Source organism: Choloepus didactylus, chromosome 1 (genome assembly GCF_015220235.1).
Source record: "Choloepus didactylus isolate mChoDid1 chromosome 1, mChoDid1.pri, whole genome shotgun sequence".
Lineage (NCBI taxonomy): Eukaryota > Metazoa > Chordata > Mammalia > Pilosa > Megalonychidae > Choloepus > Choloepus didactylus.
Genome location: NC_051307.1, coordinates 211,609,514 through 211,629,055, shown reverse-complemented (window position 1 = coordinate 211,629,055; position 19,542 = coordinate 211,609,514). Strand labels below are relative to the sequence as shown.

Below are 19,542 nucleotides of genomic sequence, written 5' to 3'. Positions count from 1 at the left end.
ATGGTGCTAAGTAACTCAGGTTTCCACACCAGACAGACCTGGCATTAACAGGGCATAGAGGAAAATAGCACCCCTGGGGAGAATTAAAACACTAAACACCCCAGCACTAGGTGCATTTCTTGGCTGTGTCACCAAGCCAGAGCTCAGCTGAGTTACAGTCTCCTGGAACTTGGGTCATATCGGCTTAGCCCTTGGTCAGGGCTGTGTGCTGCCCCCAAGGCTTAGAGATTTGTTAGAGCTTCACTTGACTTCTATGCCCTTTAATACAGCTCCCAAGAAGCTGACTGGCTTGGTCAACTACACCTGCAGGACAATTCCAAATACATTAAAAGGTTAGGTCACATTCCTCACTTGTAATAAATCCTTTATTTTGAAAAAGGAAAAGGAATGCTATTTTTTATTTAACAGAAAATCAGTTTCCCACATCCTGCCTAAATAAATTTTGAGTAGCTCTTTTTGAAATATCAGGCTGAGGGGATGCCAAATTATTAGCCTGCCCAGGGCACCTATACGTTTCAGTCTGGTGCTATACGTGGATAAGAAAAACATAAGCCCTGGAAGGGGTCAGAGCAAACAGCTAACCAGGGCAATCATCAGGAGGTGAAATTTTAAGACCTTTTACTTTCTACTTTGAAGGATTTTCTACCTTAAATATTTCTCTAATGTTTTGAAAACATACACTGCTGCTGATGGGAATGTAAAATGATACAAACACCGGAAAATAGTTCCTTAAAAACTTAAACATATACCTACCATATGATCCAAACATTCCACTGCCAGGTATTTACCCGAGGGAAATAAAGGCATGCGTCTATAAAAAGACTTGTACATGAATGTTGACACTTGCTTTATTCATGATAGCGCGAAACTGGAAACTATCCAAATGTCCATTAACACAAGAATGGATTAACAAATTGCAGTATATTCACACAATGGAATAGTACTCGGGGATAAGAAGCAATGAACTATTGATAAATGCAACAACACGGGTGACTCTCAAAATAATTATGCTAAGTGAAAGGAGCCAGATGAAAAAAGAATACACACTGTATGATTCCATTTATATAAAATTCTAGAAAATGCAAACTAATCTACAGAGACAGAAATGCAGATCAGTGATTGCCTGGGGACATAGGGGATTTCAAAAGAGTGCAAGGAAACTTTTGGGGGTGATGAATGTATTCACTATTTTGATTGTAGTGATGGTTTCATGGATATATATGTGGTTGTGTGTGTGTGTGTGTGTGTCAAAATTTATCAAATCGTTTGCTTTAACTATGTGCAGTTTATTGTTTGTCAATTATACATAAAATATTTTAAAGAAAATTCTGTATTACTTTTATGGGCAGAAAAGGGCAATGAGGATAAATTCAAAGGCACACCCACATAAAAATGTGTGCTCACTCACTACGTACCATTTTTGTCTTCTAAATCTTCTTAGTCTCCCCTGCCCATCATTGCAGAGCACAGCTGCTCCAATGTGCTCTTTTATTCAACTTATTGAAGCTTATGTTCCTTTCTCTTCCCCTCGTACACTGCCAAGAACGAATTAAGTGGGATCCTGCTGAAATGGAGTCAGATAAGGTTTTCTCAACACTGTTGCTCTGAGATGGCCCAGCTTCTCTCTGCAGAGGTTACAGGCTGCGAGGAATGTGATGACATATTTACTTTGGAGCAGACTTTGGTCGGTAAATATACTTTCAGCTCAAACCAGAGTCAGCCCATGATCCAAGACTGCCCTTCCGAAATAGCTGGAGGTCCATCCCCCTCCAGGTGTTCTGGATCCATGTTTAATAACGACGGGAGGGAAGGCATAGGGTCAACACGGAGCATTTTTCCTGGGTTTCCCTAGAGGATAGATTGGAAAAGTTCTTGGCTACAGAAACTCATTGACGGGTAACAAGAGAACAACTCAAACATGATTGACCAAAATGCCAAAGCTTAAACAGCTCTCGGAGGGTCCCCTGTTCTCCGAGCGTGAGGTCTGATTTTTCCTCTGCACCTCTGTTGGCTTAAAGGGTTGACAAATTGTATGGTCCCACATTGGTTAGGACCAGAGGGGGTCCACTGGTCCCAACACCTACCTCATGCGGCCAATGTGAGGTACTTACAAGAAAATGTAGGTAGAGAACTGGGTGCTAGGCTGGGCATACAGCAGGCAACCAGGAAGTGATAGCTGTCTTCACTGAAGTCATTGTCATCCAGAAAGGTCTTTGTCCAAAGCCATTTCTAATTTGATCCTACTGAGTCACACTCACAAATATCCACATGGCTCATCCCCTCACTTCTTCATATCTGCACTCAAATGTCCCCCTTCACTGACCACCCCATAGACATAGAAACTCTCCCACCCTATCCTTGGCAAGCCCCCTCTCTCCTTCCTGACTTATTTTCTCTTTGGCACAAATGTACAGTGTATCATTTTTATGCACTCTGCAACTTATTTGTCTTGTTTATATTCTGTCTTCCTAAATAGCTCCATGAACACACCACTGCCTAGAACATGCGTGGCATACAGCAGGTGCTCAGTACATATTTGATGTCGAATAAATGAATGAATGAGCTCTTGTCTTGGGGTTTTGGATTGGAGTTCAGGCTCTGCTTCTCTTTAGTCTTGTGGCATTAATCAAGTGGTTCAACCTCCGGAAGCCTCGTTTTCCTCCGCGATTGAAAAAGGACGATCACATCTGTGCTCCTGCCAAGACCCTGCATGGGAAAGAACGCTTCCCAAAATGTACAGACAGTTCCTGGGCTCCAGACCCTGGGGGGTGAAGACATGCATCAGAAAGGCCCTGCCCTCCAGGAACCTGCAACCTTGCCAAGGAGACAGAGATGACAACAACATTCCCAACCTAATTGGGTAACAACTTCAATCTATAGCAACCATTTATCAAGCTGAGCTCTTTGCATTGTCTCATGGAACCCTGTGAGTTAGGGATCACAACCAGCCCCATTTTACGGACAAGGAAACTGCAGCAAGATGTTAAGAAACAAGGACTTGCATTGCCAATAGTGAACACTGCAGTGGGGACGTGAACTTGGTCAGCATAGCTCTGAGCTTGTGCTCTTTAATAACTGTACAAATCTTAACTGCACTATTGTATTTTTCAGTTCTAGAATTTCCATTTGATTCTTTTTCTATAGTCTCCAATTTTCTACTGAAATTCTGCTGACAAGATAGTCACCTACTTTTCAGAATCATTAATCACCTCACCTCACAGCCTGAGGTTTTATCAAGGAAACACCACATAATGGGTCCTGAACTCCAAATTTTGTTCCCTTAGACATCAAGACTACAAGTGCTCGGTCAGATTTCAGCCTTCAGCTGCTGCAGATGCCTTAAGGGGAAAAGCAACTCGACATTCCAGGATGTCTCTCGGGGTCCTTTTCGGTGTCTCAAGGGAAGGCTTGATCTGATACCAGCCAGCCGACGTGGGGAGAAGCAGGAGTCATTCCCCACCCCACACTGCTCTTCTGCCAACTTGGAGAAAGTCTTCAAAGTTAAAAAGCAAAAAGTGAAGTTAGGCTGGTAAAATTGCAGTTGTGTTATTTATTTACTTATTTTGGGCTCATTTCCCCTATTTCATTCCAAGAAATGCAAAGCAATATAATTTTTAAGGACATGAATTTTTTGGATAATAATAAAAGCTGCCATTTTTTGACTCATCAAAAGGGCTTACTGTTTTCCAGAGGCAACAGCCTGTTCTCCCCTTTTCCCATAATGTCGACACCCCTTTTCAATATGAAAAAGTGAGGGTGGTCACTGCCTAGACATCCCTGAAGACCAGGAAAGAGATTAAACTAGAGCAAGGGGTAGCAACAGACAAGATAGAATTTAACAAAGGGTTATGAATACTTAATCTCAATGTAATTTTCTATTTCTTAGTTGCTAGATTATTAGAATAGCTAGAAGGAAAGAACTGAAACTGTGGAACTGTAACCCATAACATACTTTGAAATCTGCTCTCTAACTACTTGATAAGTTGTACATGGAAATTATCACTTCTGTGTAAATATGTTGTATTCCACAATTTAAAAAGAAAAAAAAGGCTTACTGTTCTAAGCATTTTACATGTAAGCATTTCACTTAGTCCTCAGAGCAAGCCTGAGTGCTGTCTCCACTGTCCTGGCTGAAGGAATCAAGGCCCAGAGAAGTGAAGACATTGGCCCAAAGACTCACAGCTTGTCCAGCATGGAGCAGAGGTACAAACCAACTCCCAGACCCTCTTCTTTATGACCTAAGAGCAGGACGTGTGTATAAAGAATCAAAGCACCCAGATTTGAGGGGCAGGAAAGCAAGAGAAAAACTCCTGACAGCAAATGGAAAGTGGTGAGGAGGAGCAGAGTTTTGTTTAGGGGAAAGAAAAGAGTTCTGAGTTCTGAGTTCTGTTTGGTAGGCCCCAGCTTTGAGGGCAGGTAATTTAATCTCTCAAGCCTCAGTGTCTACATCTGTAAAATGGGACTGATAGAAGCACTTACCACCATGCCCACCTTGGGCTATTCCTGGGACTCTAGCTCTCAGCCCTCTTTCCTGTGTCTCTGGGGGAGGTGTGGGTCAGTGAGGGGGATGTAAAACAGGGATTCAGCCCCCTGGGCCAGGTGCACGCCCCTACCATGAGTGGCAGCTCATCCTTCTCTTAAAGGAATCTAGACTTGGATGCCAAGCCCTGCAGAGCGGGGAGAATGGAGAGGGCACTTTCCCATGCCCTTCCCAAGGAAGAATCTCCTGCAAGTCCCCGTGGCCCTACAGGGCAGCAGGGCACTTATTGTGCCATCACCCCAAAACATAAAGTGCTCAGGGGGTGCCAGAGCCCAGCTGCACATTCAGCTAATCAGTCAACATGTGCCCATTGAGCATTGTCTATCATCAGGATTCTCCTGTCACCAGTGACAGAAATCCAGCGAGCACTCCAAACGCGTAAAGGGGAATTGAAGGGTCTCTATAGCCAGAGTCCAAGGGGCAATTCAAGGGCACAAGTGACATCATCAAGATCTGCCTCACTTGTCTTGGGCTCTCCCTTCCCTTCCCAACATAGTGGCAAAGATTCCCAGCAGCCGTTCCAGGCTGACCTCCTAAGCAGTCCCAGCAAGGAGACAGCACCTGTTTTCCAGAACTTCCAGCAAAAGTCCAGTGCTGATGCTCTTGGACTCTGGTGGTGCTGCACCCATGGAACCAATCCCACAGGCATTACGACGTGGACCTGTGTTTAGCCAGGCCTGGATCATTCACTCGCCACGATGTGCGTGGCAGCCACCAAGGTGCTGATGTGGTGAGTCGTAAGCGACACTGAGCCTGCACTCTGCACCAGATGCTGTTCCAAGTGTAGTAGGTGTATTTAAACCCCACCACCCTGGGTAAGCACCGTTTCATATCCCTGTTGGGCAGGTGAGGAAACTGGGGCACAGAGAGACCAAGTTGCTGGCCCAAGGCCACACTGCTGGGAGATACAAGGCTGAGCCTCAAACCCACGGACTCATAACTCCAGAGCCTGCACCCTCACCACTGCACCACACTGCTCCTAACCTTTCTCCCTCAAACCCTGGCCTCTGGCCAGACTGAATCACTTCCAGTTCCTCAAATGATTGAGCTTTCTCCCATCGCCTGGCTTTGTGCTAGCTGCTCCCTCTGTTTAGGATCCTTCCTTTTCTTCTGGTTAATTCCTACTCATCCTTCCAGCCTCCAATAAAGCAGCTCTCCCTGGGGAAGTCTTGCCTGGCCCTTCAGACTAGGCGGGAGACTTCTCTGTGCTCCCAGCCCCCAGGCATCCCCCAAGATGTGTTATAATTGCCTGTTGCTTGACGGTGTACCCTGCCAGGGTGTCAGCTCCATGAGGTCAACGTGTTCATTGTTTTTGCCTAGAAATATGCCTGTGACTGAACAGCTATAGGGTATAGTATGTTCCCATGGTTATGTCAGTTTCCTATGGCTGCTGTAACCAATTACAACAAACTTAGTGGCTTAAAGCAATACAGATTTATGCTCTTACAGACCTGCAGGCCAGAAGTCTAAAATCAAAGCATCAGCAGAGCTACATTCCTTTTGGAGGTTCCAGGGTAGAATTTGTTTCCCTTCCTTTCCCAGCTTCTAGAGACTGCCTGCATCCCTTGGCTCGGGACCCTTCCTACATTTTGAAAGCTGGCAGTGTAGCATCTTCAAACCTCTTTTTCTCTGCCCCTCTGCTTCATCCTCACATTATCTTCTGCCACTGACTCACCCTGCATCCCTCTCACAGGGATACTTGGGATTACACCAGGCCCACCTGGATAATCAGGGATAAGTGCCCCATCTCAAGATCCTTAACTTAATTCCATCTGCAATGGAGGATATTCCTCAGGCCTCCCTAGCGGTTAGATGTGTGCGCTCCCTGTGCTTGGCACTCAGGGTCCAGGCAGTGAGAGACACAGCGGGGTGAGGACCTGCAAGCAGTCCACGCTGGCCAGAGGGTGGGGTCCTGGGAGGAGGCGCTTGGCTTCCCGCCCCAACTCCGGGCCAGTATGTGCATCTGTGAAATGGAGATAGAGGTACCTACCTCACAGGGCTGGCTGTGGGATGGCTGAAACGAGTCAACCTGTGAAGTGCCAGGCTCAGAGGAAGCACTCAATAAATGTTGGCAATTAGATATTGTCTTAGTCTGGTTTTCCCACAAGCAGACCCCAAGTCAAGGATTCAAGTGTAAGTCACCTATTTGGGTAGATACTCCAGTGAATACTACTGGAGGAGGTGGGAGGGAGACAGGACAGAGAGGGAAGCCCATAAAGGGTGTGTCCGTCCACAGGTGGTCTCTGTGGCACCCGAGCCCGGTCCCCTGTGGACTCCTGAGAGCCCGTGTAGAGTGTACACCCTGACCCGTGTAGAGTGTACACCCCAAGGCACTCAAAGAGCAAGGGGTCTGGGGGATGAGGAGTCATTAATCCACAGTCCTCCTGGCCCACTGCGCGCACAGGCAGAGCAGGCTCCCATCGGCAGGGAAAATTCTCAGGAAAAGGGATGCAGCTGTTGGCAGCTGGAAGTCTGTGTGCACAGAAGTGGCCAAGGCTCAGGATATGGTCTCCGCTACAGACAGTGTACAAGGATCCCCGCCTGGAGCCTCCATCCTCGGGACCAGCATCTGTGACTATAAACAAAGTGGCATCCCCAGAAGAATGAGGCTCCTCCAGGCTCGGAAGCCAGGAAGGCCAGCACCGAAGCCTGGAGCCTTCTGGGCCCTCAGAGCAGTTGGGAGAGGCTCTTTCCCAATTCTGTTTCCTTTCTCCAAAATGTAAGTGTTGTCCAGGACAGGCCAGAGTGGAGACGCTAACAGACCTCAGCGGTCAGGGGAGGCCCTGGCTGCGGGGGTCTGGAAGGCCGGCTCAGCAGCCCAGGGCCCCGAGGCAGGTGGGAAAACAGTGGCTGTGCGTAAATTCCTGACTGGGGCTGAGGAGCTGGGAACACCAGTCACATCCTTGCCTTGTCCAGGGAGACAGAGGGGGTTTGAAAGGCCCAGCTGGGTGAAACGGCGGAGGGCTGGAAGGAGACGACCTTTTGGAAGAACGCAGGCCGTGAGACTGTGTGGCCCTGGGAGGAGGGCAGGGATGTTGTGGCTTTCTGAGAGTATGGGGCAGGAACAATGCTCAGATTCTGGGGTTGGACACACAAACAAAAGGGGGAGAAGTCCTGAGGGACAGGGAAAAGCCAGCTACTCTACAGCAGCTGGAACTTGAAGCCTTCCCTCCATTTCCCCCCAGAGGAGGGAGATGAAGGCTGTTTCCCATTTCAGGGAACATACAGATACCTCACAGCAGGGGTCTGGGGCCCACGAGAACAGAGCTGGTTTGGGCATCAGGCCAGAGCTCTGAGACTCTGCCCCCCACCCTCCCTGCACTCCCATAATCTTCCCATTCCTCTCTCTGCTCTAAACCCTGGAGGAGCCCAGCTGACAGAATGGGGCTAGCAGCTTGAAGCCAGGGATTCGGGCAGAACTTGAACTCATTTGAAGTTCCCAAAAGAGGCCTTTTGTGAGGTGCTGCTCCAACCCTGGGACCCTTCAGTAATTTGCAGACATATCCTCATCCATCCCCCAGCAGCAGAGGAGATTCACTGTTACCTGCTGATCATTCTGACACAGGACAGACTGCCTCAGTTCCCGTCCCAGCTCTGCCACTCACCAGCTGTGTGAGTTTTGGAAAGTTACCTAACCACCCTAGAGCTGTCATGGGGATCAAACAGGTTAATTCATGTAAAACACTCAGCACAGTGCCTGGCACATGGGAAACAATCGATCAGTCTATGTAACATGTGGTAGCTCATCAACTCTGATAACAACCCAAACTGTGTTGCTTGCCGAGCACCCTGGTGGTCCCCTTGAGAGCACCATCTCACTATGATGGATTATAACTGCCTGGTAACTTTTCAGACCCTCCCCCAGAAGTTCCCTGAGCCAGGAACTCTGACTTGTTCACTGTTGTTCCAGCACAGCACATGGCTCTACAAATGGTGAAAGAAAGTATCCCTGTTTCCAGACCAGGAAGCTGTGGGTAGCAGATTTCAGGGGAGTATTCATGGTCCCCATACGGAGTGCCGTGCCTGCCATTCTGCTCCATCTGCAATGCTGCAGCATCTTCTGTGTGTCCTGCTTGGGGCTGGGCACTGGGGAGAGACACAAAAAGCAGATGACCATTTGGCCCTGTCCTTGAGGAGCTCACAGTCCCCCACGGAGGATAAATCCACAGATGTCTATAATATCCCACTCATTAAGCACAGCGGCACACCTCTGTTTCAGCCTTGCATCCTTATGGCCTGGCCTGCAGTCAGTGGTCATAAATATACATTGGATCAATGAATGAAATAAGACAAGAAGGAAGTCATCCGAGCTGATAGTGGAATAGTGTTGAGCTGTGACTTTATGCTGGGCCCCGAGCAGAGAGCACCGCAGTCTCACTGGAGGCTTCCAGTGCCCTATTAAGTAGGGACTGCTACTATTCCTGCTACACAGACAAGGAGAATGGGGCCCTGGGAGGTGAAGTGATGTGCCCAAGGTCACATTCCTGGGGAGAGGCAAGGCTGTGGCTGGGATTAAATATGGGCCATGCCCCAAGGAAAGGGAGGTGGTGGGATTTGAAATTGGTGTGGAGATGGATGTAGTCATTCCAGGCAGAGGGAACAGCATGGACAAAGATGTGAAGGAAAGAAAAAGTAGTCAGGGACTATTGAGGGTTCACTCTCTTTTTCTTAAATGTCTTTTTCTTTTTATATTGTAGTAAAATATGAATAACTTAAATTTCAACACTTTGAGAGGATTCTCATTTGAGAGTAATGAGCAAGGAGATAATCTGAGGCTGGAGAAACAGCTTCAAGTGTCAGACAGAACACCTTGAGGTTCAAATCGCAGGCTCTGCAGGCAGGCACTCCTGGTCCCCAGCCTGCCTTTGCTATTGATGTGCTGTGTGACCCAGGGCGAGTGTCGCAGCCTCTCTCAGCCTCAGCATCTTCATTGTTAAAACAGAGTTGATAGTATCTCCCTCACAGGGCTACTGTGGGGATGAAATGAAACCATGACTGCCAACTGCTGGGCCTTTTCTTGTCCTTTGCCTTTGTGTCCCCTCCCTCCCCTAAGCCCCCCAAACCTGGCTAACTCCCACTTGGCTTGTTCATCATTTCTGCCACGAAGCTGCCCTCCACCCCCGGCTGGCTTAGTCCCCTCTTCTGTGTTCCTGCAATGCCCTGATATCTCAATGCACTACTACTAGGTTATTTCTGCATTAGACTGTACACTCCATGAAGAGGGGCCTGTGTAACAGGGCCACACAATAAATACTGGGTGAATAAAGGAACAAACACATGGATGGACGGATGGATGGATGGATGGATGGATGGATGAATGGATAGACAGACGGATGGACAGATGAATGGATGGATGGATGGATTAATGGATGGATGGATGGATGGATTAATGGACAGACAGATGGATGGACAATGGATGATGGACGGACAGCTATATGCCAGATTGAGGGGCGGCACTTCATCCTTCCAGGGTGTGAAAAATCCACAAGTGTGTGGCCTCAAGCCTGATAATTCAGGCCTTAGGAATCTGCATCCTGACCCAGCCCTGGGTGGGGTGTTTGCTCTACTCTTATTTTCACAGAGCAATTAACTACAAACACCTTCAAGCCAGACAGACAGATCCTAGAAAGACAAACAGCTCTTTGCTCCCTGACCAGGAAAAGAGTAACTGAGTCTCATCATCCACCTGTGGCATCCAAAGCCTCCGGGTTGTGTTCCTAGAAGCTTGCAACCCCATTTTTTAACATCTCTTTTATATATAACAAAACGTTATACCCACAAGACTTCCTTCCAGCTTACCTCAGTGATTTACAGTCTCCTAGGACCTTTTCTGCACTTTATCCTCCTGAAAGATAACTTCACCCAATTGAAATCATAATGTACTCTGCATTCAATGTTATTTTCATTTAGTGTATAACTTCTCCAAGATACCAGAGAACTATTTATTTATGGAACTGCTAATGGCTGTGGCCAGGCCCTTGCTACACAATAATGTAATTTACTTAACCATCCCTCACCATCGGACGATTGGGTGTTCACAGGATCTCACTTGTTCAAACAACCCTGCAGTTTGGTGCAGAACAGTGCAGCTCACAGGCTACCTTTGTGTAAAAAAGGTGGAGCAAAGTGTTTGTATATTTATATAAATTTGCTTGCCTGTGTGTAAAATACCTCACAAGAAAATGGTGGCATTGTTACTTTTGGGGATAGAGATGGGGAGGGGCTTTTCACTCTGTACTCTTTGGTGTATCTGAATTTTAAACCATGAAAATGGATTTGTTTTAAGGTAACTAAATTAACATTTGTAATACAAAGGTTTCCCCCTGTAGGTGGAGCTTAATTCCTGTCCTCCCCAACTTGAGGGTGGGCGGGACTTAGTGATTTGGTTCCAAAGAACACAGCGGGAAAGGGTAAACCTTACCCACGGCTGCAGGCTGACAGCGTCAGTGAGTGTGTGGACTTCCCATACCTCCTGGTCAGATGGGATGTGACGGCCGTGTAACTCCATGGGAGTCTTTCTAAAAACCCACAGCCTGGTCTAATCGCGAGGAAACCTCAGACGGACCCAGACTGGGGACACTGGACAGGATGCCTGGCCAGTCCTCAAGACTGTCAAGGTCAGGAAAAACAAGGGGAGGCTGAGAAACTGTCACAGACCAGAGGAGACCAAGGAGACGTGATGACGAAATGCAATGTGGCCCCCCTGGATTCGAATTGGGAACAGAAAAAGGACATTAACAGAAAAACCAGTGAAATCCAAATAAATCTGCAGTTTAGTTGACAGCAATGTGCCATGTCAGTTTCTTAGTTCTGACAAGTGTGCTATGGGGATGTAAGATGTTAGGGGGAAACTGGGTGAGGGGTCTACAGGAACTCTGTATTATCTTTGCAACATTTCCATAAATTGAAATGATTCCAAAATAAAAACTTTATTTAAAACAATCAGTTAAGGTTTCTTGAGTTTCAATGAGCAATGAGACAAACAAACAAATAAATAAATAACTGTTCTATTGACCTCTTCGAATAAAATCTTTGGTCCTCTGTTTTCTTCTTTGGTCTGTGGTTATGGGGAGCACCAGGAATTAGTTCAGTGATTTCTCTCTCAGCCTCTGCCCCATCTTCTGGGAGGGTAAAAACAGGACCTGTCTCCTGCTTGGCACAAAGGGAGCGCCTAATAAATGTCAGCTAAATTAATATTATTACAAACACATTATAACATAATTTACAATATACAATATATATAAAATATGATCTAAATCACACAATTACTGATTTAAAAAGGTACCAACTTGTTTTGATTCCATATTAATAATGTAACCTCCTTCAAGGAAACCAAACACAAAAGAAGAAAGCACAGTTACCCAGAATCGGACAATCCAAAAAGTAACCAGCCTCATCTTTGTCATAAAGATGACCTCTCTTTACAACTTCTCTTATAAGCTACTCACGTGCTCTTAGGAAGGGGATCCCAATATGGGCAGCCCGTAGCTGCACACCTCCCTGCCTGATTTCTTGTGGCCTCAGACTAATTTCTTCCAGGCTTGGCCCATTAGCTGCTGAGTTCTGCTGCAAAGCCCTGCCCCCATTCCTCACTCCCACCCTCAATTTGGTTTTCTGTCTCTACTCACCTCCTCCTAAACCCACGTGTCCATCTATTTTATTTTATTTATGTCCTAAGAGGAATTTCTTAAGTTGAAACAGCCCCACCCAACCCCAGATGAACACCAGGCCCACATCAGACCTTAATCAGCAGAACAGCAATTGCTGATGAAAATTTGGGTAACATTCCCATCCTTCCCTGACTCATGCGGCCCCAGGACGACCTTCCTTTCACTGTGAATTCCCTCAGGTTTGAGGTTTGCATCATTTGCGCATTGACTTCAGATGATGTCCGGGTTCTCTCTTTGGTGGAAATGGCTCCAGGGTGAGGAGGTTCAGAATTTTGGTGCCAGCTTGGGTGGGGAGTTTCCACATCTCAGTTTGCCCAGGTAAAATGGGATGATAACTGCTCTCTCATAAAGAAATGTGAAAGCATGTTGCAAAAGGTATGATCAGTTCAAATACAAGACCTCAGACTTTCTCCTGTGGGCTTAAGGGCAGGAGGGACAGTGAGGGGTTGAGGGTGGGTGCCGGGTGTAGCTCAGAGCCCCGCCCTCCTCAAAATAGGCTGCATTTTGAGGGTGGGAGGCAGTCTCAGACTTTGGCTTTCAAGTCATGAAAACATGATCTTCTAATCCTTCTAGGGTCTTCACGAAGGGCCAGGGCTGGCTTCGTGGCATGTGACTGGGCAGTGGCACAGCCCTCAGGAGGGCCTGGGCGTGATTTGATGCTCGGCTGTCACCATCTCGAAATTTTCACAAGTTCTGAGCAAGTGACTCCACATTTTCATTTTGCACCAGGCCCTGCAAATTATGTATCTGGACCAGCAAACAGCACTCGGTGTAAATGGGGGCTGAGGTGACAAGGATTTTGAGGGGCAGAGAAAGGAAAGAGTGGCTAGAGGGGGAGGGAAGAGGCTGTGTGTTGGAGAGGAGAGAAAAGTCATAGCCTTGGGAGAAAATCTCCGGGAAAGAGCAGGGAATGGGAGGTGGAATTTCCAGGAAGTCTTATGGTATGAAGGATGAAACCTCGCCTTCTAGGTTTCTAAGGAACCTTCAGTAAAACTTCCATTCCTGGCAGTTGCTTTGATGGAGGAGTGCGTCTGTGTCAAGCCTGGTCACTACCCACATGCTGGAGGGGAAGAAGGACAGGAGCATGTATTGGGTGCCCACTGGACCCATGTTGGGTGTGGGAGGAGAGTAAACCCATGAGGCCTCCACACACTCTCCTTGCTCCCTGTTCCAGGCTGAGTTTGAGCAGCAGGGGTCTGCCATTTCTTTGGGTCTCCACATTCTGGGACTTTGAGGGGAAGGACAATAGCTTCTACTTGTGAGCTGGAGTCCTCTGGGTCCCTGAGGAAGGGAAAGCTGGAGAATGGGAAGAGGAGAGAGTGCAGTCCTGGCCTGGGCCTCGGCCTTCTGCTAAGTGCCTGAATTCCACCTGGAAACTGGCCAGTTCCACCCCCCTCCACACACCCCCAGCCTTATCCCCAACCCTCCACTTGAGGCCCCACAAAACCCCACCTAGCCGCACCTGCACACCTTTGCTCCCACTTGAAACCACACCCCCCAAAGTGCACCAATCCAAAGCCGACCTAGTCCACAAGGTCCAAGGCCAGACCACCTCCTCCATGAGGCCTTTCCAGCTCCTCAGGCTCTGTCCACAGTACTCTGTCTCCTCTGAACCCTTACAAGGCAACAGGCGACAATACAGTCATTGCTTGCCGGGCCACTGTCTCAAGGTCATTGTTTCATGAGGGCTCATGCCCCGGCTCTCCCCTACTCTCTTAAGTGCAGTGTAACAAAGGGCCAAGAGTGTGGGCTCTGGAGTAAGAGACCCGGGTTCAAATCCTGCTCCCCTCTGTGATCTGGGGCACATTACCTAGCATTCCTGGGCCTCAGTTTCCCCACCTCTAAGGTGAGGATGATGCCATGGGTGTGTTGAGATAAGGTAGAAGGGCTTGGCACCTACTGAGAGGACAATAAATGACGGTTGCTACTATTATTATTGTTGTTGCCTGTTGTGACTGGGAGCGGTTGAGGAGGGCTCTGGAGAGACACAAATAACACGGATGATAACAGCCAACCTCTGGGTAGGACTTACCATGTTCCAAGCCCAGTCCTAGTGTTTTTGTATAGAAGTCTTTTAATCCTCATGAAAACACTGAGATTCATATAATTATGATCCCTATTACTCAGAGGGGGAAACTGAGGCACACAGAAGGTTAAGTGACTTGCTCAACATCATACAATTAAAAACACAGGTGGAGCCTGGATTTGAACCCAAGCAGTTTGGTTTCAAAGCCTATACACTTACCCACTAGCTCTACTAGCCCTCGGCCAACTGCTACCACCATGCCCCCCCCGAGCTGGGCTGGAGCCCTGCCAGCCTCTTCTGACCCCACCTTCTAGGGAAAAAGCCCTTTGCTTTAAATGCTTTTGCTTCCCCAGTGGCAAATATTAACTGAGTAAAAACCATGCCCCAGGAAGGAGGCAATGGATTAAGGTATCTCATTTGATCCTTGAAGCAACCCTATATGTTAGGTGCTATTATTTTCCTATTTCACAGGTGGGCACTGAGCTCAGATGTCTTAAAGAACTTGCCCAGGATCATCCAGTGGGATGTGGCAGAGTGGGGACTTGAACCCAGGTCTGTGTTGCTTTCCTCCCCAAATGGAGGTAGAAACGTCCCTTCCTACAGTGAGTTCTTGGGGCCCATTGGCTCTGCTGTCTGTGTGGAAGCCAGCCCATAAGTCACAGCAATGAAGCGGTAGGCTTGGGGGGAGGGGATGTGGGAGTTGGGGGAGGGGAGAGGGGAGCCCACCCTTTCCCAGGCTCCAGGAATGCCATGAGGTCAGGGTGAGCTCGGCCCTCACCCCAGCTCTTCCTACCAACCCTCTCTCACCCCTGGGCATGAAGAGGCAAGCTCTACCCCCTGAGGTTCTGGAAAGCCTGGTTTTCCTGGAAGGAAGGATGAAGAGGGAGCAGCTTAACTTTCCAGTGAACAGTTGGGAGTGAGTCAGCCCCTGGCCTGGATGGGGTGTAGTCCTGCCAGGGGCCTGTCCTGGACCAGATGACTTCATGGGATCCTCCCCTCCAGGCCTGGCCACCTTAACAGTCTAGGACCCAACAGAGCTGTGGGGGTGGCCTTGGTATGATGGTGGTGGCTTCCCACCCATGGTGGGTGCCCAATCCCTCCCCAATTTCCAGGTTTACACAGGGTTTTTCTGCTCACACCTACCCCTGTCCCAAATCAGCCCGGATGGAAACCTACTGTGTTCTAAAGACAATTTGTTTGATTGGTTCTTTCATTTAAAAAGGAAAAAGAAAAGAGAGAAAGACCTTTATTATGAAAAAAATTGAATACACCTACTATTAGAAAAATTGGTTCAGTGAGTTTCCCTGTCTGTCAGGATCTGTCAGTTGGTGCTGCCCGATGACTTGTGCAGCTCTGGGTTTCGAGTCCCTCAGCAGTGGTTCACTAGTGTGTGACGTCGGCTCACCCTCTGAGTTCCACTTCCCTTTCCTGTACTGTGAGGATGTTAATAGCACTGACTTCACAGCATTACTGGGAGATTTCAAAGACCAGGTCTGTGAGTGCTCTGTTCAGCACGGTGCCGGCAGGGAGTGAGCACTCAGGATTGGGGGCTGGGGATCCTTACAAGGCTCAAACAGATTGTTTGCCTCTCAGACCTGCTAGGACAGAGAATCGACTCTGGGACCACCTGGGAGAAACCCGAGAGACAGTGAGGTCTCCTTTGCAGACCCTCTGTGGGCCTGGTTGAATCGCTGTAAAATGCGGTTGAGTAGAAGCTGCCTCACATTGTCAGAATTCAGTAAGATAGTATGTGCATACAGCAGGCGCTTTATGAATGTCAGACTCTGTGATTATCTTGTTTAGTTCTCACAAAAGCCCTTCCGGTTGTCCCCACTTTTCAGAAAGGGAAACAAAGGTACTGAGAGGTGCAGGACTTGCCCCAGGTCACACAGCAGGTAAGTGGGGGAGTGAGGCCTGCCTGACAGTGGGTTCTCAGGGCTCAAGGAAGAACCGGTCAGTTGGGATGACAATGCTCTGGCTGGGACAACTGCCTTGGGTGCCACAATCAGCCAGCAGCAACACCCAGGGCCCCTGACTCCCTCTCCAGGGCTCGTCTGTCTGCTGACTCAGTCTTCCTCTTTATGGCCACCCCACACCCCCACTCCTGAGCAGGAGGGTCAGCTGCCCTGCAGTGTATGAGAAACCAGGGGGCAGGTTTGCCCCAGATGCCTACCATCACTCAAGGGAGGAGGTACAGCAAAGCTAGTTAACCTAGCATCACCGCTGACGCGCACTGCATACTTACACCTTATTTCTTTTAAGCCTCAAGACCTCCTACAGCAGGTGTCATGAGCCTCATTTTATACAGGAGAAATCTTGACCCACAGAAGTCAAGAAATCTTTCCAAGGTCAAACAGCTTGGACATAACAGGGTCAGGATTCAAATCGGGGTCTGTGGGAAAGATGAGGCCAAACGTGGAGACCTGGGAGTAAGGAAGCCCTCAAGAAGTTGTCTGTTGGCGGGGTGGGCCCACAGACCCTCCTTGGAGGCAGGATCCTTGCATGGTTACAGCCTCTGGAAGGGGAGGCACAAGGGAAGGAGGAGCAGGAAACTCTGTTGGGGGTTAGTGTGTGTGACCCCACATCGCCTTGCCCCTTACCACTTCAGTGCCTGCTGCCCAACTTCCAACTGCCAGCGCCTGCTTTCTCCGAGTGGCCAGGGCCCAGGCTGCCAACCGGCAGGCCTCAACTGCCCTGGAACTGATGCCCTCTCCATCCCAGCCACCCTCCAAGTGACAAGGAGGGAGTTGGTGCTTACATACCCCAGCCTCCTTGCCCATCACCAGGATAAGTCTGAGAGACGTGTTCCCTACTCTTTCCCAGGGTTCCCGGGTGGGAATGAGCCCCAGTTGCTGACAGCGGTACCCTGCTCACAAACACAGTCAATACCAGCTGCCTTTTCCTCCCTGTCTCACGTCCCCACTCCCCACTGATGCTTCCTGAGCTCACCTTCCAATTGAACTATGTGCCCTGGAATCCTCATCTCAGAGACTGCTTCTGGGATAATCTAAGCCAGCAGTTCTTAACCAGAAGTGATTTTCCCTCCTAGGGGTAATTTGTCAACGTCTGGAGACATTTTTGTTTGTCACAACAGGGCAGGGGGTTGCAACTGGTGCCTAGTGGATGGCATCAAAGACGCTGCTGAACATCCTACAACACACAGGACAGATCCTCCTAACAAAGAATTGTCTGGCCCAAAATATTAATGGTGTGGAGGCTGAAAAACCTGAATCTAAACTAAGATACTCAGTGGCCACTTCCATGTGATGGCCCTTTATCTTCCTTGGCCTGACAGGAATGGCTCAGCAGAACCTGGGTGTGAAAGGATGGATGGATGGGGAGCTAACTTCTAGATGGCTGGAGTCCCGTGGGGCCCACTGTGGCTTTTGCCTGCCTCCGCCTCTTCCCCTTCCCGCTCACCCGCTTCCATGGGGTTTGGGCTGCTGTCCCTGGCCCTACAAGATCCAATGCAAAGGTGGGCATGCAAGGCAAGCCTGCCCAATCAGAAAACTCCCTCCCCAGACCAAGGTTATTGGTTCAGGGAAGGCAGGAGACTCAAGATAAGCCAACCAGATCTTTCTCTGGAACTTTTCTGCCAGAGATTCTTTTTCCATGAGGGTCCTCAAGCTGCAGCGTGCGAGAGCCTGGGCATGGAGTGGACATCTTGGTTGTCCTGCAGCAAGAACATCAGCCCGAGGGAGGGATGCCCAGGGGCAGAGTGCTGATGACAATAGATGGCTCAGGGACATGAGTCAGAACCTTTCCTTTTTTGGAATTGATTTTCTGTCCTGACTAATAGGGCCCTGCCTCTCCCACTGGGTTGGGAATTTCCTGCTCTTTTATCTCATCTCCAGGCACCGGCCTCCTTCCTCTTCTCCCTTCCCCCTCCAAGAGCCTGGAGGAGGAGCCGCTGCAGGGTCACCCAACTGCTCATTTAGGAACTCAGGTGACTCACCTAACTTCTGGCCCGCGGACAACACCTGATCCGGTCTCTCATCACATCCCACAGATGAGGAAACTGACAGGCTGGGGAAGAAGCATCTCCATCTGTAGACCCCCTGGGGCAGTGCGTTGTGCTGCTGGAAACCTATGTGGATGCCCCCCACCCCCTGGGACCCACAAAACTCCTAAAGCCCATTCCCTTCCCTGCTCTAACATCTCTCTCTTTTGGTCTCTAAAGGGAGCTGTCTATGAATTTTGGATTGGGTTTGAATCCTAGCTGAGTGGAATTGGGTGGACTTGAGCAATTTACTTCCCCTCTCTGAGCTTTGGTTTCCTTATATGCAAACTCTGGATAGCCATAACACCAACTCCTAGGGTTATCGTTATTGGGGTGAAAACTAAATGAGAAGGCACAGGCAGAACACTTAGTCTAGTGTCTGGCAATTAGCAAGCAGTCAACACATTTGAGGAATAATGATAATATTCCAGAAATATTTTCTGTTTGAAAAATAAATGAAGAGGAGACGCCCTGGGCCGTCAGGAGGTGGGTGTGGCGGCCGCACATGATCCCACCCGGGACCTCCTCCGCCAGCCTGTTGGTGCTTGGCGGTGCAGGGTCCGGGGTTTGCAGGCTCCCCTGGCACACCCAGCCCCCCACCCCTGTGAGTCAGCCCCACTCCTTAAACCACAGCAAACCCAACAAGTCACTTCCTGGCGGCCACAAAGGCCTAGAACCTGCAGTCCAAGCACAGGCCCCTTATCACTCCTCGGGCCTGATAAGAAGGCAGGAGGGTCTGAGTCGGCCTGGAGTGGTTGCTTCAGGACTCTGGATGTTTCCCTCCTGCTCCCAGCCCAACCTGTCCCAGCCCCTCCTCTCCGCCCCTCCAGCTGCCCTGGGTGCCCACCATTCAGCTCTCCAGAATTGTGTCCAAAAGAAACCAGCTAAAAACTCTCTGGGAGGAGCAGCCCTCCTGCAAAGTGGCTGCTCCCTGGAGTTTATCAGATAGTCGGGCTCTTGTGGGCCCCAGGGAGTGGGGCAGGGGACAGGAACAGGGTGAGGAAGGAGGGGCAGGGAAAAGGTGACATGAGCGGGTGGGTGCCATGCCCCCGGCTGGAGTGCTCCACTGGATTAGCTCGGGCTGCAGCCTCCCACCCAGTCCTATTCTGGTCGGATTGTCCTCTAAGCAGCAGCTGGAGCCACCTTCTTTTAAGACACATCTGCTCATCCCAGCCCCGTTCAGAACCCCACAGTAGCTGCCCACTGCCCCTGGGGCAGAGGCTGGGCTTTCTTCTGACTCCCAAGGCCTCATTCCTGCCACACTCCAGATGGAGCCTCCCACAGTTTCTGGAAGGAGCTCCAGCTT

At 49.2% G+C, this 19,542-nt stretch overlaps 1 pseudogene; it reads left to right on the top strand.

The window, feature by feature from the left end:
- The first annotated feature begins 5,238 nt into the window (after window positions 1-5,238).
- The window catches only part of LOC119526939, a 28,970-nt pseudogene continuing 14,666 nt past the window's right edge, over window positions 5,239-19,542 (top strand).